This window comes from Camarhynchus parvulus, chromosome Z (genome assembly GCF_901933205.1).
Source record: "Camarhynchus parvulus chromosome Z, STF_HiC, whole genome shotgun sequence".
Classification (NCBI taxonomy): domain Eukaryota; kingdom Metazoa; phylum Chordata; class Aves; order Passeriformes; family Thraupidae; genus Camarhynchus; species Camarhynchus parvulus.
In genome coordinates this window covers 20280335-20302686 of record NC_044601.1, presented here as the reverse complement: position 1 = coordinate 20302686, position 22352 = coordinate 20280335, and the positions used below count along the sequence as shown (strand labels likewise).

The 22352-nt window shown below is 38.1% G+C and overlaps 1 protein-coding gene across 3 annotated transcripts in view; it reads left to right on the top strand.

The window, feature by feature from the left end:
• The window catches only part of PRR16 (proline rich 16), a 145085-nt gene extending 124297 nt beyond the window's left edge, over positions 1-20788 (top strand). For 2 of the 3 annotated variants that reach the window (XR_004061517.1, XM_030969393.1), the window contains exon 3: positions 16943-20788. The gene's annotated coding sequence lies outside the window, so the exon portion shown is untranslated. Of the gene's footprint in view, positions 1-4457; positions 4629-16942 lie in introns of all 3 variants that reach the window. The other variant, XR_004061518.1, reaches the window with a different exon arrangement.
• Positions 20789-22352: the final 1564 nt, after the last annotated feature.

Sequence of the window (22352 nt, the reverse complement as noted above, 5' to 3'; positions counted from 1 at the left end):
GTAAGCAGACCCAAGGGTTGCAAGGCTAAGTTAGGGGTGAAGTCAGTAGCCCAGCTGAGGTGCGTGTATACCAATGCACACAGCTTGGGCAACAAACAAGAACTGGAGGCCATGGTGCAACTGCAGAGCTATGATGTAGTTGCCATCACGGAAACATGGTGGCATGACTCACATAGCTGGCGTACTGCACTGGATGGATACAAGCTCTTCAGAAGAGACAGAAAAGGAAGAAGAGGTGGAGGGGTGGCCCTTTATATTAAGCAGACTTTCAATGCTGTAGAAATTGGAACTAAGGAAGATGGAGTTGAATGTGTATGGGTAAGAATTAAGGGAAGGCCAACAAGGCCGACACCCTACTGGGAGTCTGTTATCGTCCACCCAACCAGGAAGAAGAGGTAGATGACTTATTTTATAAGCAGCTAGATAATGTTTCAAGATCATCAGCCCTTGTTCTTGTGGGTGACTTCAACCTACCAGACATCTGCTGGGAACTTAATACAGCAGTAAAGAGTCAATCCAGGAAATTCCTAGAATGTATGGAGGACAACTTTTGTTGCAGCTGGTGGGTGAACCTACCAGGGAAGGGACTATGTTAGATCTGCTGTTTGCAAATAGAGATGGGCTGGTGGGAGATGTGGTGGTTGGAGGTCGCTTGGGGCAGAGTGATCATGAAATAATAGAGTTCTCAATATTTGGTGAAGTCAGGAGGAGCACCAGTAAGACCCTTGCATTAGACTTCCAGAGGGCAGACTTTGGCCTGTTTAGGAGACTTATTCAGAGAGTCCCTTGGGAAGCAGCTCTTAAAAACAAAGGAGTTCAGGAAAGCTGGGCATGCCTCAAAACAGAGATCTTCAGGGCACAGGAACAGACTGTCCCTGTGTGCCGAAAGATCAGCCAACAGGGTAAACGTCCAGCCTGGCTGGGCAAGGAGGTTTTGGAGGAACTTGGAAATAAAAAGAGGATGTATCAGCATTGGAAGGAGGGTCAGGTCTCTAAGGAAGTATTCAAGAAGGCTGCTAGAGTATGCAGAAAAAAAATAGGGAGGCCAAAGCTCAGTTTGAATTTAGAATGGCGACTTCTGTAAAGGATAATAAAAAATGTTTTTACAAATACATTAATGCTAGAAGGAAGGGTAAGACCAGCCTTTGTTCTTTATTGGACAAGGCAGGGAACTTAGTATCTGGAGACGAGGAGAAGGCAGAAGTGCTTAATGCCTACTTTGCCTCAGTTTTTAGTGGGAAGATGACTTGCCCTCAAGACACCTGCCCGCCTGGGCTGGTAGATGGTGTCAGGGAGCAGAATGGTCCCCCCATTATCCAAGAGGAGGCAGTCAAAGAACTACTGAAATGCTTGGATGTTCATAAATCTATGGGACCAGACGAGATCCACCCCAGGGTAATGAGAGAGCTGGCAAATGAGCTTGCAAAGCCACTCTCCATCATTTACCAACAGTCCTGGTTCACTGGTGAGGTTCCGGATGACTGGAAACTGGCCAATGTGATACCCATTCACAAAAAGGGTGCAAAGGAAGATCCTGGTAATTATAGACCAGTCAGCCTGACCTCAGTACCTGGCAAAATAATGGAACAGTTTACATTAAGTGCCATCACAAAGAATTTACGGGATGGCCAGGGTATCAGACCCAGTGAGCATGGATTTAGGAGAGGTAGGTCATGTTTAACCAACTTGGTCACTTTTTATGACCAGGTAACCCGCCTAGTGGATGCAGGAAAGGCTGTAGATGTTGTTTATTTGGATTTCAGCAAGGCCTTTGACACTGTCTCCCACAGCATACTCCTAGACAAGCTGGCAGCCCGTGGCTTGGACAGGAGCACTCTTTGCTGGGTTAGGAACTGGCTGCATGGCCGGGCCCAGAGAGTGGTGGTGAATGGTGCTGCATCCAGCTGGCGGCCAGTCACCAGTGGTGTCCCTCAGGGGTCTGTGCTGGGGCCAGTTCTGTTTAATATTTTTATCAATGACATGGATGAGGGTTTAGTCTTTCATTAGCAAATTTGCAGATGATTCTAAGCTGGGAGCATGTGCCGATCTATTAGGGGGACAGAGGGCTTTGCAGAGGGACTTGGAACGGTTGGATGGATGGGCAGAAACCAATGGGATGAAGTTCAATAAGTCCAAGTGCCGAGTCCTGCACTTTGGCCGCGATAACCCCCTGCAACGTTATAGGCTGGGGATGGTGTGGCTGGACAGTGCTCAGGTGGAAAGGGACCTGGGGGTGCTGGTTGACAGCGGACTGAATGTGAGCCAGCAGTGTGCCCAGGTGGCCAAGAAGGCCAAGGGCATCCTGGCCAGTATCAGGAATGGTGTGACCAGCAGGAGCAGGGAGGTCATTCTTCCCCTGTACTCGGCACTGGTGAGGCCACACCTTGAGTATTGTGTCCAATTCTGGGCTCCTCAGTTTAGGAAGGACTTTGCGATGCTTGAGCATGTCCAAAGAAGAGCAACGAGGCTGGTGAGGGGCTTGGAGCACAAGCCGTATGAAGAACGAGTGAGGGAGCTGGGGTTGTTCAGCCTGGAGAAAAGGAGACTCAGAGGTGACCTTATCACTCTCTTCAGCTTCCTGCAGGGTGGCTGTGGTGAGCTGGGGGTCGGTCTCTTTCTCCGGGCAACAACAGACAGAACAAGAGGACATGGTCTCAAACTGCGCCAAGGGAGATACAGGCTAGAATTAAGGAGGAAGTTTTTCACAGAAAGAGTGATCAAATACTGGAATCATCTACCCACGGAGGTGGTGGAGTCACCATCCCTCGATGTGTTTAAAGAAAGACTGGATCTGGCACTTGGTGCCATGATCTAGTTGAGGTGTTAGAAGATGGGTTGGACTCGAGGATCTTAAAGGTCTCTTCCAACCTAGAAATTCTGTGATTCTGTGATTATTTAAAAATCCTATTAAACAAAGGGAGTTTGTCTGTATAATCCTGTGATTTTCTGAGAGAACTTTCTGGTACTTTCTCAAACCAGATCAAGAGCATATTGATCCTTCTGCAAAAGCCTTTATCTTACTTTTTCCTGATTGCTTATTTTTTAAAGGGAAAAAACTTATCTGAGATACCATCATCCAACTTAGTTTTTGTAGTGCCACTATTAGACAGCTGCAATAAAAATAAAATTATTTGTAATTGCTTCTACACATAGATTTATAAATTAATTTCCATCTCAACAGCAGAAGACTTGTTTTTCAATTAAAGCTTCTAAAGCACAGTATGGATTTTAGCTACTTCTGATGCGTCCTTATCATTTAGTACAGTGTTCAGCTAACTCTTAAACAATTTACAGTTTTTGAACTTTCTTATTTATGGGAGCTATTTTTGGGGTAAAGGAAGGAGAATAATACATGGAAAGAATTATTCACCTCTAATCTCCACTGTAGAAAATCCTTGCATACCATGTAATTCCCTTTTTTAACTAGTGTATAATTTGACTTCAGCCCACAGGCGAAATAGAAGGTTCACTGTTTTTGTTGCTATCTGTAGCTCTACGGTGACATTTCCCTTGAAATTAGTAACATGAGAAATATAGTTAACACGCTACTGGTCTCAGAGTCCAAGTCATCAAAAAGAAAAAGAGGAGTGGCAGTTTTAGTTTTCCAATATTTTAACTACCTGAGGTGGCATTGTTTCAAGTAATGCAAGCCAGCAGGGCCAAAGGTTTTGTTTTTATCCATCCTTTTAATTATAACTCTAAGGAAAGACAGTGGATTTTGACTCGTAGTGAAAGTAAACATGAACTGTGTATTTGTATGGCCAAAATGAAAAACCAAAATCTGTCATTCCTTTCAGCATTTAGATATTCTATCTGACACAAATCCAATTGTTTTTCATTCACTCATAAATAAAGCATGGGACAGATGTGCTAGGTTTACAAATTGCTGGAGAAGGAGATGGTGTTTATAGACTGCCTTTCTTTTGCCCTCTGTTGCTACAGATAAGAGAAATCCAAATTGACTTGCTTCCTCTGCCTGAGGCATTTTAAACTCACAGCTCCCTGTATCTGAAGCATGCTCTGTGTTTCTGTATGTAGCAGTATGGCTTCAGCTGCTCATGGCTGCTCTGAGATTTTGGTAGAGGAAGGTGCTGCTAAAAAAGAGAGAGTACTGAGATGATCATTGGATTTTGGAAAAGCAATACAAGTATCATGCTGAAAAGACAGAGTATCCATTTTTTCATCTGCTGTATCCTATACCTGAGGGATAGGGTGAATTTCTCTTTTGCAGCCTCCACAAACACACCCTCTTCAGTGTGTCCAGCAGTTATGTAAGCACTTCCAAGGGCATCACCCGTAAAGCCTCCCCATTAGCCACAGTTTCCCATCAGATCTCCTTCAGACCCTGAGCTGCTGCTTCTGCAAATGTGATCACCAGCCAGGTCATGCTTTGTGCCAGCTGTTCTTCTTTCTCAACAGCCAGTGAAAACCTCAGCAAATTCTGTTTTCCTTCTCAGGTCCTACACCAGGAGCTGACTTCTCACAAGCTACAGAGGAGGTGAAGTGTTCTGACTCTTTAACTTCTCTCCCCCCAGTCCTTTGAGTAAAGCCACATTCTCTTGTGGAGTGGAGTTACCTGACACTTATTGCAGCAACAAAGGCAGCTGAGCCAACCATTCTCTCCTGGAGTAAGTTTAGACATTCTTTAAAATAGCCTAAAATTTGGTTCTCAAAGTAAAATAATTTTGGCTGTCCTGAGACTTTTAATAGAAAATTTCAGAAGGACGTAGCTAGCAATTTACTGTTCAGCACACACTCTATGTTGGTGGGAGGAGTGGTAAGACTTCACTCAAAATGGAGTCTGATGGTGTTGTGGAAAAAGACTTTTCAGAGAGGAGCTGTCAGCTTGTCATTTGTACATTATATTTTTTGCAGTTTTGATACGGTACATGAAAATTTTGTTACATCATCACTGAGCTTTCAGCTGATTGCTGACTTACAGTTGAGGTTAGTGCAGTGATTTATATGCTCACATGCTAAGAATTTTCTATATTTCTTCCTGCTCTTCTGTTTCCTTGTTTTCTTTTTGGAGAATTACTATGGCACAGATAAAACAGTTTACAGAAGTAAATTTAGCATCTTTACTTTCAGTGATGCTTATAAATTGATGCCTTTTTTATTATATAGGGAATGTATTTTGAAAGTTCAGTATTTCTTTGCAAGCAGTAACTATGTTGTTCCAATTATTGATACAGATGATTCAGGTTATTATCCAGGACATGTTTGTGGCTACAAAATACAATAATTGGACATAAAAGCAGCTGTTCCAGTTTTCATCACTAAAAAATTATTGTATTGCCCTTAGATGCTCTTTGAGGCATTAAGAGTTAAGAGGCTCTTAGATAACTTTAAAGGGAAGTGTTAGTGAGGAATAATATATTTTTCAATATTAATCTTGAAGAAAATTTCATCAGGCCAAAACTACGCCTTCTCTCCTTGAATTTGCAGGGGAAACATGAAGCCATTTTACTTTTCATTACTATTCTAACTAGGTAAGAATTTTCAGTAAATACTTCCCCTCTCCATTGTGCTGTCCAAAACGCAATTATTTGCACATTTCCATGCATACACAATGTGCACACGTAGACACACAAAAACTAACAAAAAACCCAAAAAACCAAAACCCACCACGAAAACAAAACAGAGTGCATTGTGACTGAAGCAGGGGGAATTATCCAAATAATAGATTCAGGAGTCTTTCCTTCCCCTTTTGCTCCTATCACATGGTCTGTAACACCTTTAACAATGTTATGTCACACTTACATAATCCAGTTCTGGAAACTCATTTCTAGGATTGCTCAAAATAAATTAAAAGGCATAATTCTGAGTGCCTAAGAAGAATGTAAATACTGATATTTCTGATAAACTGCTATTTCATCCTTTTTTAAGTCAGTTTCATATGTTTTGTTGTGTTTGAGTGGTAGGTAAGAAAACTAATAAGTAGATTTTAAGAGAGGCTGAAGAGGACCATCTCTTTTTTTATATACGGGTATTTGCAAGAGCTGTTGAAACAAAAGTTGACCCCTGAAAAGAAAGTTTGCATTGAATCATTGTATATTTGCAAAAGTTATACATTCCTGTATTTATTTTTATAATCCTGTAAGTACATACATTCTAGTAGAGTAATCAAAACTTAGAGCTCTTTCCAAGGTTAATGTTCCTGGAAAATACATAGTGTTTTCCATAAGGAGACTTCCAAATATCTTCAATGTAAGTGTCATGCCAGGTTGATCTCTTTCATGCATATTTGCTGCTGAAAGTACAACATATATGAAGATACCAAATAATACCCTGATATTATTTTCACCTTCCAATCTAAAAATATATTCAGTCTCTGTTGTGGCTTATGTTCCATTTCTTCCTTATACCATAATTTCCTTGGGAGCTCAAGATAGTAACTGGTTAAGTCTTGGTAAATGAATGCATAGAAGCCTTAGTACTTTTATTTCACAGTGGAGAAAGTCTCAAGAGTTGATGGAACCCTTACTATTCTACCTGCTGGAAAAGGGCTGTGATTGGGTGGGTGGGAAGTCTTCCAACAGGCCGTTAAATTATGTAGTAAACTCTCTTTGTTGGCCTCAGGACCTCTACTAGATTTAGAGATTTCTGCCCAAGATTCAGTTGTGAGCTACTCAGTAATTTCTAGTAGCTAAAACTTCCTAGAAACAAAGACAGAACATCCCAGTGTCCAGCAACCTCACAGAAAGAAAATAATTGAATTTGAGTATTTTGACTAACCAGAATAATAATTAATAGTAATAATAATGAATCACTGTGTGCCTTTAGTCACAATGGCGTGTTTAGGGAGAGCAGGATAATGTAATTTCAGTAATCTCTATATATCTATCGTCAGTGAAATGAATACTTTTTTCTTGTGTGGCAAAATATTTGTGCCAAATGATAAAGGAAAAAATAAATTATGTGAAGCACATGGTAATGAACAGTGAATGGTTAGCTAGAATCACAAATTATTTCATCCCTCAACAGGTAAATTGCAGAAAAAATGCATCAGAGAATTTATGGATTTTTTCTGATGTCTTTAAAGTCCTTTTGGCTTGCAAAGTAGGCCTATTCCTACAAGGGTGATGGACTGCTTGAGTAATTTGAAATAGATGAAAGATCTGTAAATGTCACAAAAAAAAAAAAAGCAGAAATACTGATAGTTACATTGTGTCCTACATGTCTCTTTTCACCCATATAGTTATTTTTTTCGAAAAATAAGGAGGTGGAGAGCTGCCAGCTCACTTATCATTTATCCTTCCTAGCTTCGGGCTGAATAAGAAAAGGTTACACCTGTCAACTGGAAGATGTACTCAGGGGAGAATGATTTTCAAGCCGTTCACAGGTCATTTTAAGACATGTAATTATACAAAAACCTCAAAACTCTAAAAATTGAAACATAAAAATTTTTAAATAATAGCAGAGGCAAGTCTTTAAAGCATTTAACTATTCTGTGTGAACTTTCAGTTGTAATGATTTTAATGTCCCTTTCCCTGACTGATAAAAGGTTTTTCCTTTGTCAAGTAGATTATGCTGTATACCAAAGTAATTTATTTTTATTCATTGAGTGTAGGTTCACAGGGATTTTTATTATCATCCTGTTTTCTGTTGTATAATCAGCTCCAGGAACTGACTGTTTCAAAAGTATGCCACAGGATACCTGAATTTTTACAGAAAAATTACTGACTTACATGGGGTACAGGGTGCTGGTATATTTTCTTACATATCACATCTTCCATCCTTTTACTTTCTGCCATGAACTGGAAGGCAGAGATGGCAAGGTCCTCAGATTAATTAAAGAGGTATTAGGTGCAGCACTGATATGGAACTTCCCAGAGCTAGATACTGGATGTGTCATACTTTGGAAGTAATTCCAAATGCAAACCTCCTTCATCCTTGATATTTTTTTGTTTCAATATTTACTTATTATGATACTGCCCATGTAGACAAACTTTGTAACCAACTTCCCAAGTGTTTCAGTAGTTATATTTCACTAATCATTAGAAATAAAATGTTCATTTCTTTCTTTTACTAGTCTTTGTTCTACCTCTAGTTGACACAGATATGCATTCAAACTAATTAAGGAAATTTGCTTTGACTCAGCATGAAAAGGCAGGCAAAAATAAGAGCATATGAAAATAGTATCTGATATTACCTAATTCTTATATTAAAAGAAATGCAATAAGAATGAATGGGTGGGTTCCCTGGACCATAGGAGATTCCCTTGGAGCATCTCAGATACACAGCCTTAATTTGGGAAAACAGCAGTAGGCCTCAGGTTTAGGTAAATGTCCATCTGCATCCCTCCATATTCAGGGAAGGATGCTGAAGAAACAAGTTGTTCACCACTAGCATTGCAGGGTTTATTTGTTTCACAAGTGTAGCCAAACCTCAACAAGCATCTAAATTATTTTTGAGTGTTTTGGCTTGCAGGTTGAATATTTCAAATTATTCACTTCTGAAAATAAACAGAAATCTGTAGAGCCTGAAAAGGACAGAGTGAAATAAAATGCTAGCTTGTAGCATGTTGATTAAAATTATTGCTTGGATCTCAAAAAAAATCTGCAACCAAACCAGAAATGCAGCCAAATTTTCTTTTACAGAGTGAAGTGCCTCATATGCAAGAACTGGCTTTATGGTTTGATTATTGTCTACTAAGCACATGGTATAAATTATTTCATAACCCCTTATGAAGCAATGCTCAAGTACTTTTCTTTTTAAATGAACTTATAGCTAGACAATTGATATGTCCTGTTGAAGAACCACCCCAGACATTAAAGTATTTGTCAGTTCACAGTAATTTCCATGTTATCATTAGGATGTATCTTCTAGGGATGGAACTAAGCTGAAGTTTGAGTGCTTCTGCATAAAGACATCCACCCAGTGTAATTCTCACATGAGTTGCTGCTGTTGGCACAACTGTAGTGGCCACTTGAGCTTGTGGATGTGACCTTGTGAACTACAGACTAACTGGCTGCAGTCGTCTGGGTATTGTCCAAGATTTGTCCAGCATCTAGTCCAAAGGAGTAGAAGAAAAAGTGAATTAATATGTCTGTATGTACGTTATATGTATACACATACATAAGACACATGAATAATGCATAAATATACATATAAATGCTTATATTTACATATTGACATATATATTCTATTGCAACAATTGATAAGCAAGCATTTATGTGTAATTAGACTTGCTTTTTAAGCAAATCTACATCAGAAGCCTGTCTGCCAATAAATATTGGGACGAGCTATAACTTCTTAATTTGAAATGAAAGGCATAGCTCAAATTTTATGCTCTAGTACAAAGAAAAAGCACAATAATTTTCTGGGAGCTGGTGAATGTATATCTGAGAGAGAAAATTAATCAAAACCACCCTCCCAGAAATATCTGAGTACCTTTCTCATGAAAGATGTACCATAACATAGCCAAAAAGTCATGAGAAAATAAATAAGCTTCCCAGGACTGTGTTCACACTTGGCATAACCAATTCTATCTTAAAATATACATTATGATACCGCTAAAACAGTTTTCTAACACCTAATGAACCAAAAAGGCAAATGAAAATAAACTCATGTAAAGAAAAATTACCCAATGAAAATGTTTCTAAAATTTGAAATGGTAAACAGAAGTGTACTGTCACTGCCAAAAGTATGTCTGAGGAATTCTAAAAATCTAATTTGTACGTTCTGTGCATCCTGTACATACTACTCTACTTAGAATTTATGTGTTCTTCTTTTAAAAGGTGACATGCTTCTGACCAGTGAACAAGACTGCCAGGTTTTCCCGGGATACATCATTAGGTCTTTTCCCAGTACCATTCTTTTCCCTATTAGCATTTTTTTTATTGGAATTTTGTCATTTTTTGCATTCATCATAGCAACCCATAGTGTAAGTTACTGACTCCTGTGATGTCAAGACACATGGTACCTCTCAACTTGTAACTTTGGCTGCTTAGATATCAGCTATATTGGGAACTAGTGGAATCAACAAAAAATACCTCGAAAACAAAACAAAAAACACCAAAAAAACCAAAGAAAAGGCTTGATAGCATGTTGTAGGTCCTACAATATTACTTCTCTCAAATCTAAACTGTTTGATACTTGACCAGGACAAGCACTACATAAATGTGGCCAGTACTAACAAGCAGTAACAAGCAGGAGATTTTATGAGTGTCATATATTGATAAGCACATTGCCGCTGACATTGATTGCATGCTTCTCACTATAAAAAATTACAGTAGCTCTCAGAGTCAATGAGTAGTCTTCATTTGGTTGTGCAAGCAGACAAAGATAGTAAATATCTATGAATATACTACTCAAACAGTTGGAGTTCAGTTGGATAACTGTATTTAGTAAATACTCTCATCATATACATTCTGACATAATTTATGGTTTTCTATTCAGGATTATATTTATAGAACTTTGAATAGGGAAAGCTCTGGAGATAGCAAAACTGGCATGACAAAGAACTTAATAGGAAGTGTTGCTAGGAGTGGCTAGTGAGATCACAAGAATACCATTGTAGAAGCTAATACACACTGTCAATGCATAAATTAATGTAGTATGTAAAGAAGAAAAGGGAAATGTGTACATTTCATTTGTAATGTGTAAATATTTTCACTTTTCTTGCCATTTTCAATCTCTTCCTAAGCTTGGAAAGATAAACTTCCAATAAGCAACTGGGATTTCTTATTTACTCATTGACAAATAAATTATTTATAGATTAAAACAGCAGGATGGGAAATCACACATAAATATGTTTTCTGAAGCTTCTGGTGAAAAAGTAGGAATAATTACAAAAAAGTTTGGTGGTGGTTTGTTAGCATCCTGTGTTGTTTAGATTTAGGTGGTTTAGTTTTTACAGAAAAAGATGTCTCAACAGGTATCATGATGAGGATTTCTTGGACAGTAGAAACTAGCAAAAATTCCCATGATTTTAGGGAAGCTTTCCCTTTACTTTTAGTAATTCTTCAAATGAGGAATTTAGCATAGTAATTAATCTTACCTAAAAGAGTAAAAATTTTAAGATAAAATAAATAAAATAGTCATGTCTGAATCTAAATATTTCTGTATTTTTCAGGAATAAGTAAGTAATTTATACAACAGACAACTGCGCTGGTTTTGCATAGGAGCCACCCACAAAAGTGATTTTTTCTGAGAAGAGCTGCTGAGAGCTTTCTCTGTGCCTAGCAAAACCAATTGCTGGCTAGCTTTTTAACATAGCTTTTTAATTGGCTATGTTAATAACCGATTAAAAACTAGATCCACCTCTGTGAGATTTGCATTTTAAAATGAACAAACCTCGGGAATGCTCTCTTTTCCTCCAGGCCTGGAAACAAGTAACAAGCTTGGCTTGACCTCCCTGGTCTCGGCTGCGTCGGGCTGGGTGGGCTCTGCCACAGGGCTGTGAGAAACAACTGCTCACTTTGAAAATGTAGAAAGGTTTTCCAAACCTTAACAAAAATACAACAAAAGGACTGCATAAGGAAAAAGCTGCAGCACTGGGAACTGCCCTGTGTGCATACCATGTGGCTGGCTCATCTTCAAGATGGATGCTCAGTCTTTTATACCCCTGGGGGCTGCATCAGCCAGCCCTGGCCCCTCCCAAAGTCTGTCAGTCAGCTCTTCTGTGCCATTTATCAGCAGAAACTCTTTTCTTGTAACTTGATTGGAGGCCAGGTGTTGCCATGCTGCACCCCCTCAGCAACAAGCTTGTCCATTCCCAATTGCCCCATGCAAGGGACACACGTGCACGCCTTATTTTTACCTGCCCTCAACCACCCTGGCTGTCTGAGGGTAACAATACAGGGGGGAAAGGGGAACTATGGGGAGAACATAGTACATCTAAACTACAATAACATAACTATACATCACTAAAGCTTTTCTTAATATTCACACAATAGTTAAAAGATAACAATAGTTATCTTTTAATTGTGAGAGCCAATCATCTCATTATCCATCTATAACAGAGCTGAGCCCTTTCCGTGGAGCCCAGCAGGCCCTACCCTGGCCAGGCTGGGCCCCAGCGGCTGCCAGGCAGAGAGAGGGGAGGCTGTGGGCCCTGGCCGAGGCAGGGCTGGGCCATGGCTGGTAACATCTTGTCGCCAGGTCCCCTTCCCAGGACAGACGCTCATGAGATCCTGCGGCTGAGGCCAGAGGCGGCCCTGCAGCCTGAACAGAGAGTGGCCCTGCAGCTGGAATTGAATGCAGCAAAACCAAAGCCAGCCACAGACTTTAATCATGGTCTTGGACCAACCCTGACACAGCCCCCCCCCCAGTGCGGGCTGAAATACATCACTATAAGTGCTCCGGCCCAGCCCGGCAGGGATCACAGGGTAACCTGCAGGCCTGGGTGAGATTTGACTCTTCACTGCACAGATAGATGAAACTTGCAAAGCATTGATGCTTACTTGAGTGAAAGAAAAGAAAGAGAGTAAAGGCATGTAGAAGGCAACATTAGACACTGAAGTCAGTAAAGAAGAAGTCAAATTCCAGATGGGAAGGAGAATGAGGAGATGCCTTTAGTTTTGGTCTGAAAACCTCTTGTAAAGCTGTGGAGAAGAATATAATTGATATATCAGACTCTTTTTCCCTGTAACTCATTGAAAAGTATGGGGGATGAAGTGTTCAAATTGTAGCAAAGGCATCTATGCTAAAACAAGCAGATGTTGAAGTAGCTGTGATCCCATGAGAAGTTTGAACAGAAAGAGAGAGAAGAGTGATGAAGACTCTTTGCCCCCAGGGAAAGAAGACGACCTCCGTTCCCAGAGATGAAGATGATCTTACAGATAGATAATGAGAATCTTTGCTCTTCAACAGGTCATCCTTAAAACAGTACACCATAAGTTGACATGGCCCATAAATGCAGCTGTGGGAAGGTTGTGAAAAGAAGGGAGGGACCTCACGATTGCAGATTCCTGCGCGGCTGCTATTCATGGAATTTAAAAGCCACGAGCCAACCATTTTCTTTTGGAGAAGTCTCCATGAAATGACAAGAGGGACTCGTCTCCCTTAGTGAATTGAAGAAAGAGTATTCTAGAGATGATGAAATGACTGAATTGTTTCTGTACATTGGTAGTGGGAAAGAAAAAGTTGTAGGGAGAGGAGAAGTGTTCTGAAGTTTTTTTTCTGATTCTTATTATTCTTTTAGTTCTGTTCATAAACTTTTCTTTATACCCTTTTAAAGTTTTGAGCCTGCTTTTCCTTTCTCCTAATCCTGTATCACAGCAGGAAATAAGTATATCCTAGTGGGTTGCACTGGCATTTAGCCAGTGCTAGACCCACCAATGAATTGGTGCATTGGCCAGGAAAACTCAAGTTGGCCAACCAAAACCACTACAACAACTTAACAGATGCCATTAGTATTTAAACAATACCAAGAAGATACCTGCACTATGTTTAGGAAGATTTATTACTATATGATTTTTTGTAACTTTTTTTTCAAAACATAAGAACTTTTGTTGTACTCCTAAATATGTAAGTACAACTAATAACAGGGCATGTGCTCTGACTTGCAGTGTACTTAAGACAGATGATAACATATGTCCAAATTACACTGTCTGGGCTAAAATAGCCAAAATAACAAAGCTTTTTTTTTGCCTGGTCTTTCCCGTGCTTCTACCAGACTTAAAATGATGCAGAAATTACATGGCTTAGTAAAAATCAAGTAAATCTCCCTTTCTCAATTGAACATGAATTACATTTCATAGTTGTTTTCTCCTTTTTTCTTGATAAAGGCATGAGGCCCAGTATAGAAAGCATCACTAAAAGTATTTCTTTCTGTGATTATTGACATCCTCACTGTGCATATCACTTCAAAGTTGGTGATGTCTTCTGTATAATTTTCTTGATGTCTTCCAATCATGTCACTGGATTTATTGGTCTTTATTTAAAGACTTTATTTAAAGATCAATAAATGCAGTGGCTTCTCTGCATCTGAGAATGGGGCAGCTGTTTCATGGGTCTGAGGCTGAAAGGAGGCTTCCCTTCGTAGCCTTGTCCCTTAACATTTTCCATTCACAGGGCTCTGCATAGCAATTTGTCCAGACTCAATATGGTCATGGCCATGATCAGAAGGAGGATTCCTTGTAGAGGGGACTAGACTCTCTCTCTCAGTTTTTTAAGAACTGTGCAGAAGGACATAGATGATTTTCAGGTAATACACGCAGCAAAGTGAAATTTATTTTTTTAGTACAGAAGAGTGGTTATCTAGTTTTGAATAATGGGGAGAAGAGCAACATTGGTTTCTTTGATTCTCTAGCTTTTGGGGCTTAATAATGATGCTGTAGAAAGAAGAGACTGACATGGCAATGCTGCCCAAGTACTGAAAAGGAGAAGGGACGTGAGTGAACAAAATGGTTTCCTATAAATTGTCTGAGCCCTAGCTCCCTAATAATGACTTTAATAGGGTCAGAGTTTTATTATGAGTTTATTGATAGGGTATGCTGTAACAAAATTATTTTGTAATGATGAATTAAATACACATATCTGAATGTACAGCCTTGCTACCAAAAACAGTACAGACTATAGGATTAAAAGCTAGACAGTTCAGGATAGGAGTCTGTAATTAGTAGGCAGGTGGTTTTTTTTCAGTGACTGGCCTTTTTTCTCTTGCTGCTAACTTCTCCATGTGTACAATAATGGTTTGCAAATATAGATTTTTGGGGGAGGTAGCAAGAGGTACAGCTGGTTTTTTGATGCAGGCATTGGTACCTAATGAATTTTCCGCTGAGCAAGTTTAACCGTAATTTTTAGTTTGAACATATTCTTTATTAATATGGAAAGGTGCAAAATATTTTCATAGTTTTACTCTTTAGCACAGTTAGTATAAAGAAAAGAAGGCAGTCTTTTCTTTCTTGGTAGAATGTTGATGAAATGAGGGTGGATGTCTCATAACCATGGAGTGAATTGAATTGTGTAGGTTGAAAAGTCAATGACAGAAATGATGGAGAAATTCACGTATACTTGATAAATCACTTCCTGGTTTTGTAAGCAGTCATCCTGGGTGTGCTTGGTATAGAGTTAATTTTCTTCTTAGTAGCGTTTTGGATTTAGAATAAGAATAATGATGATTAACACACAGGTGTTTCTATTGTTGCTTGGTAATGTGTACCCTAAATCAGCTTCCTCTGCTTTGCCAGTGAGGAAGTGCGTAAGAAGCCATGACGGAGCAAACCAGGGGAGGTGGCCCAAACTGGCTAAAGGCACATTCCATACCACAAACTCACGTCCAATAAACTGGGGGAGTTGGGTGGGAGCTGATCATACAGCTTGAGGACAGGCTGGGTATCGGTCAGCAGCTGGTGAGCCATATTGATTTGTCTATCCCTTTTCTTTCTTGAGGTTTATTTATCTCTCTTTTCTTTTTTTTAGTGTCACTTTTGTTACAGTTGTTTTTGTTATCATTATTATTACAATATTTAAATTTTATTTGGGTTTATCAATTTTTTCCTCAGTTCTCCCCAGCCCACTGTGTGGTAGGAAATGATTGAGCAACCACATATTACTTAATTGCTTACTGGGATTAAACTATGACAGCATGAGATTGTCTATTTTTATGAATTACAACTCAGAGGAAAAGATCATATTGCTCTTCATGTCTACTGTGCTCAGCATTGTATTTTACTGTATTCAGAATCTAAGTTGTTTTCTGACAACAAATATTATTTGCATTATCTCTTTTGTGAGTATTATTGTTATTATTTTAAATGTATGTTAGTTGCACCATATTCATCTTGTTCCCGAGAATTAAGCTGCATTTATGGATAATATTGTCTTTTTTGGTGATTCTAATGAGGTAATAACATACAGGAATCATTAGCCCAAATGTAATTGAAGCTTGAAATTGTGACAGCTGAGAAAGTGTTGTGTGTTTTCAGTGATATGAAGACTGACTTCATTTTAAAAGTAAGCTGCTAACAGATGTTTGGAACACTCTTTCATTAACAATGTGACTCAAACCCTGAATACTTGACTAGGAAAACAACTTCTGCTAAGCCAGTGGTATCACAAATCTACCATGTTTGCTAGGCTATTGGGTTACACTGGGCCACTGTAACAGTTCTGAGTGTTAAATAAGTTTCACTGAATATTTTATCTTTTTGTTTAGCGCTGGGGGAAAAACCAAAAAGAATTTACATTGCACCAAATTCAAATTCCTTTTTTTTTTTTTGTCTGACAGTGCAATTCTGTCCTACCCCATGAAAATCTTCATCAATTTAAGTGGTTCAAGTAAGAAATATGAGGAAATGTGAATGAGGGGCCAGATTTACAAAGCTAATGGCAAAGAAGTGATCTTCCTCCTCATTGAAGTTTGTACCTTCAGGTGTAAGTCACCAAAAGTGCATGAGGAAGTTGTTATTCTTTTCCTCAGGAGATATGAATTTAATACTTTAACCAAAATTAGTGTCCTAGCTACCAACAAGTAAGTATTCTAAGGTGTCTTTTTTAGACACTGCTGCTTTATCTTCCCTAATAAATAAAGCTAGGAAAACTCAGTAAGTCAGTGAACCTCAGCATTAGATTGCAGCATATTAGTGTTTTATAAAAATTAAAACAGTTTCACAAAAATGAATATGAAAGACCCAAATCAGAATTATATATAATATTTTAGTGACTAGAAAACTTACTCGTCAGATGGGGAGCTTCTACTGAGTTCATTTTCTATCTAATTTATGAACAAGTATTAGAGCCCAGATTTCACAGGGGATGTAAATAATGTGATTTCAAAGACACCACTGAAGTCAAAGCCATTTACCCCAGAAAAAAAGGCTTGTATACATAATAAAGTGCCACTATAACAGATCATTTCAAAATACCATTATTTTTTGAACTCCTGCTTACATGAAAACTGAAATTATCATTAAAAATTATATTTTGTTTATTAACTTGTCTTTTTAAAGTAACATTTTTTATAACTTTGCCCTTCTTTTCTTTTTAACAGCACCTTCAGGCTTGAAGGAATATCTATATTTGGAGGCACGTCTATTAATTTGCATATCAGATTCATCATTTTGACTTCTTGCAGGCCAGATCTGAGAAGTAACCAGGAAACCTGACCCTTAGTGGAGAATGGAAGAACCCTTGAAGTCAGAGCACAACTGAGCACTAGTGTAATCTGCATTGAATCATCTTTCTCAGATCTGACAGCTCCAAGCTGAGTCCCGGCAAAAGCCACAGCCTTAAATTCCATTCAGTGGGAAAGAAGGATGAGAGAACTCAGTGTGCCCCATTGCAGAAACTGCTGTCTCCAAGCCTGACACCTGAGTTCTGTGCTGACCAACCAGAGTACCAAACAAGGAGTTTTTTATGGGTACAGCCAGCATCAACAAATATTTCAATATGTAGCCAAAAGGAAAAAGGAAGCACTTAGTAATTTCAGAAAATGGATACATTTATTGTAACAGAGAAATGTTACTGTCTGTGGGGAAGAAGACCTCTGTCGTCCCTTGTATATATTCAAAGCCATACAGGAACAGGGCATAAGTGAAGTTAAGTCACTTAAAAGGATGCTGACTCCTGTCCTCCACCCAGCTTTGAGGAAGTTCCGCTCTTAGAGATTGCATCTCGATGCACTTCTATTATTTGCACTGTCTTTTCCATTCAGGGTAATGATGTGTGCTACCATTTGCACAGATGGCCCCAGGAGATTTTTGACCACAACAAGCTATACTTTGCCAGGGCTCCAAATGGAATTAAAAAGTTAGAACTGACGAAAGACATTTATGCTCTCTTTCACTATGGGGATCTCTTCACAGAAAGGATTACAGTCCTTTCTTAGGATGAAATAAATACATGCATATACATACATATATACATATGTATATATATGAAAAAGCAGCAACATGATAAGGTGTATTTAAAAAGGGGATATAATCTTTTTTAATAGCATCCTTTTTTTTTATCATATTAGCAGCTGAGAAATTTAATCTATTGAATTATACATCAAAAAAAGTTCCTGTTGAACATTGACATTTAGTCCCAGTTACTGCTAAAGAAGTCATTTGTAATATGTACTTGACATAAAATTTTTCTAGCCATTTGTCTCTACTTCATGGAGAAATATAACAGACAAGCAACATTTTCAGTTTATTTTTCTAAATAAATGTGTTGTTTGTATTATTTGCAGTCACTCATTTTGGCTGGTTTTCATTATCTCCAAAAGTGATTTAAAGACAGAACCAAAACACAGGGATTGTTTGTTCTTGTTAAACTGTAATGATTTGCTGAATGAAAGCTTTAATATAAATACTGTAATTTGTAAAATGATGAAGTATATTTATATAGGCAAATATGTATGGAAAACAAAAGGAGGTATTTTAACTCTTAATTTCAGAACATAGTTTATTTTAATATCCACAGGAAGAAATTAAATATATAATGGGATAGGGTTTTTATTATCAATGAATTTTACTAAGTGAAAATTTGGATGTTTAAGAATGAAATGAATGTAGTCAAATAATGTTGGTTTCCCAAATTATACAAAGACCTTTTGCCAGCTGTCTCATTTTACTCAAAAACTGATTTAATCATCTGGGGGGTTGGGTTTTACTGGGGGGTGTGTGTGCTAAGGTTTTTGTTTGGTATTTTGTTTGTTTTGGCATACTGACAGGACCATGAATTTGATACTATTTGCTCATAATTTGAAAAGCTACAGAATAAAAGATTGTTTCTTAGAACAATCTACAGTTTGCAGTTAAGAACAGTCATTGTTATCAAACTAATGCAGTGTTTTGTTGTAGAGTTATTAAACATTTCAATGCTAGAGCTGTTTTGAATATTTTTTTTCCTTTTTTTCCTTAGTGCATTACCCTATGTGTAATTCAAAGAGAAAAGTAATGCATTTGGTTCCCAGTTCACTTAAATAATTTGTCTTAAGTCCAGTTATATGTATGTGATTTTTAAAGCTGAATAGCTTTTTTTTCAGTTGATTGCTTTATGGAAGCATTTAAGTGCTCACTAACAGAAAAAATACCTTTCGACAACAGAAATAATTTTCAAAAAAGCTGTGGGTTAACTTTGTGAAGGGCAGATGTCTTAAAAATGTGTTGCTCTGCTCTAATGTGCTAACAAGTGTTATGCGTGTATGTTTGTGTGTGTGTGTGTGCACGCATGGCACCCTTACCTGCTCATGAATGAAATGCCAGCTCTGCTGAAGTAAGTGCCACAAGTCCTGTTACTGCAAAAGATGCTCATGTTACTGTATTTTTTGGTGAAAGACCTGGCCTCTGTCTTTGCTTGTGACTCTGAAGCCATAAACAGCTTTTGAAGTTTGTCAGGAAATCAGAAAATTAAGTAAGTTTATGTTAGGCTCCCTCATTTGGCAAAAATTGGGATGATCTTATGATTTGACTCTTTTTATGAAAGTTAGTGGTCAATTTCCTTTGGTGCAATGGATAAATGCAACCTTTGTATTTGTTAAAGAATGATGTCTGTGTTTTGTTCACACACAATTCAGCTTTTGGCTTATAGTGTTCTTACTGTGATGTCATTCCTGTGTCATTAGAATACGTTATTTGACACATAACTGGCATGGGCTTGGTTTTCCTCCTTTTTTGGATAATCAGTATTTTAAAATTGGAGAACTTCTTCTTTGAGACAAGTATTCAGTTGTTTAAGAAGGGGACAACATTATTGAAACAATAAGAAAATTTCAGAATAATACTTCAAACACTTCCATCATTGCCTAATAATAACACATGAAAAAGCTCTTATTTTTGTGAACAAAATGCATTCATCTGTATTTGAAATGGCCCAATAAAAATCCAGTGGAATAATTTGTTACTACTTGCAAATACTTTTCTGCTATGCTGAGTTCTAGATCAGCTTGTGTGTAAAATTTTTATTGCACAAAACCCACCTAAAACAATGCTCAGTTTTCTTCAGAAAAATACATGAGATATGAAAAATAATTACTTCGTCCCAGGAGTGGTTTTATATAATTTGTGCAATGCAAAAATGATGAACAGATACCAACATGTAGGCCTAATTTAAGTGACAAATGTAATTGGAAGATAGCACTGCAAACCACAGGTCTCATTAATCACATGCTGTTATTTGCACCTCTGCTTAACTGGGACTTCATGCTGGAAAGTACATTTCAGTGTGCGTGCACACTCATACAGTGTTATATATCATGTCTTATTTTACTAGCAGTGTCACTGGGAGAAATTCAGATAGCTTGATTTTCATAGATTTAAATTAAATCCTTAGATAAGTGTTCAATATTGGATATAAATTGAGATTATGTCTGTATATTGTGCAGATACTCCCATGAGATAGCATTTCAACACAATTTCAGAAATTGCTGGCAAATAATTATCACTGAAATTTTGTAGTTTAAAACCAGAGGATAAAATTATATTATCTTATTGAACAGCAAAAAAATTGTGGTATTTCTGTTATGTTCATTCAAGCATACTGACAAGACCAGCAGAACTTTTTCAACTAAGATGACTTTTCAGCAATTAATGGGTCCTTTTGTTGGTTTATGTGTCATGCATATAAGAAACACCTACAGAAATAGTTCTGGAGTAATAGTGCATTGTTTCGTTAGCTGGCATTTGAAAAGTCACCTGGAGCAGCCAATAGGCTTGAAAGGATGAGGTGTGCAAAACAAAATGCTGACAGTTCTAGACTCATCTACAAGACAGAATTTCAGCCCTTGAAATTTTTAAGAGACAAGGATCACCATCATTCATGAGAAAAATTGGGATATGTTAAAATAGCTCTTTTGTGGAGTGGAAGACAAAGATTATGAAAACCTGGTGATCACCAGGGTGATATAAAAGTGTCCCTGTCCTGGCAGAGCTGCCCCAAGTGTCACATGTTGAGAATATCCGGAGGGGACAGGTTTTTTTTTTAGCCCTCTGATCAGTGATGTGCTGGGTACGTAGCAAGGCAGTGATGTTGTTAATAAAAGCTGACCGCAAGATAGTGGTAAGCTGTTGTCTAAGGAGGGGTGGAGGAAGGACAGCCACCACTCTGCCCGAGAGCATCCTGCTAGGGAGGAGGCTGCTACTGAGACTGGATCTTAGAAGGAATCTTGGAGGACTGCTGAGACTAAATCAATGATTTTCATGGACTGGACTGTTGAAGATGCCTTGAGAGGGGAAACAAATGGATGTTGTTCAAAATACTTCTCTAGATTCAATATCCTTGCAGATCTGCAAGGAAGCCATAAAATATCCCCACAGCTGGGCTGAACTTAGGAAAAGACAACTATAAACAAAGTCTCCTGTTCAGGAGAATCTGGAAAGAATAGGGTAAAGTCATGGCAGGTGGCATAGAGACTATTTAAGGTATTCTTGAAGGAAGAGAGTAAATACATTCTGCTTAGCTAGAAAGGCTTGAGAAAGGGTAAAAGGGAAACCACACGGCTAATCAGCAGGGTATCAGAGGCTACTGAGGGCAAGATGTCCTTCAGATTGTTGAAGATTTTTAAAGGAAGTGTAAGGGCTAAATGTAAGACTAAATACAAATTTAAAAAGCAAAAAAAAACCCCAAAACCCAAACAACAAACCCAGAGCAACATTAATCAAATCAATTCCAAGATACTTAAGAGATTTCTCAATTAAAATAGTTGAAAGAAACTAGAATTAAGAAATTCTCTTTCTACAGCTGAGCAGAGAGAAGTCTGGGAGACCATCTGTAATGCTGAAAGATAATCAAGGAAAACAGAAGCACTTACAAGAAGCTTTAAGAACAAAATGGTCAGAACACTTTAACTCTGCTCGTGCTATGGAAGAACTTTTGTAGGTTCTCAGACATTAATTTTTTTTGTGGGGGAGTTCATATGACGTCATGGTTTGCCAGTTTGAGGTGGTACAGAACAAAATGAAGGGATATAAAGCTAAGATTTTTAAAGACACTCAGGGGTGAAATAGCCAAATCGTACCTGTGGAATGAAATTCTTTGTTTAAAGTCATTTTGATACCTTTTGAGATGTGAGGTTCCAACTATATTGCCAGTTTTAGATTGAAAGGGTATGGTCCATTAAATCAGTATGAAGCAAAAGGGTTCAAACTTTAATAATATCTCTCTAAAAAGAGGTAGAACACATCTAACGGTGTCAATATTACCAAACACCGCAGGATATTGCACAGATGGCTAAGAGAAAACACAAAAGAAACTGCTAAGAGGAAAGTTCCTGCATTCGTAAAAAGATGAAAAATATTGGAGAAAATAGTGATTTTTGTGTCAGTTTTCACAAGCGACAGAGACCAAGAGTGAAGTTCCAAGGGACATATTCTGTGATCCATGTGTCTCAAAATATATTTGAACATGTGAATATGCTGGAAAAGTGGTGTATAATTATGTAATTTGGTGATCATACTAAGTTAATAAAGGTGGTA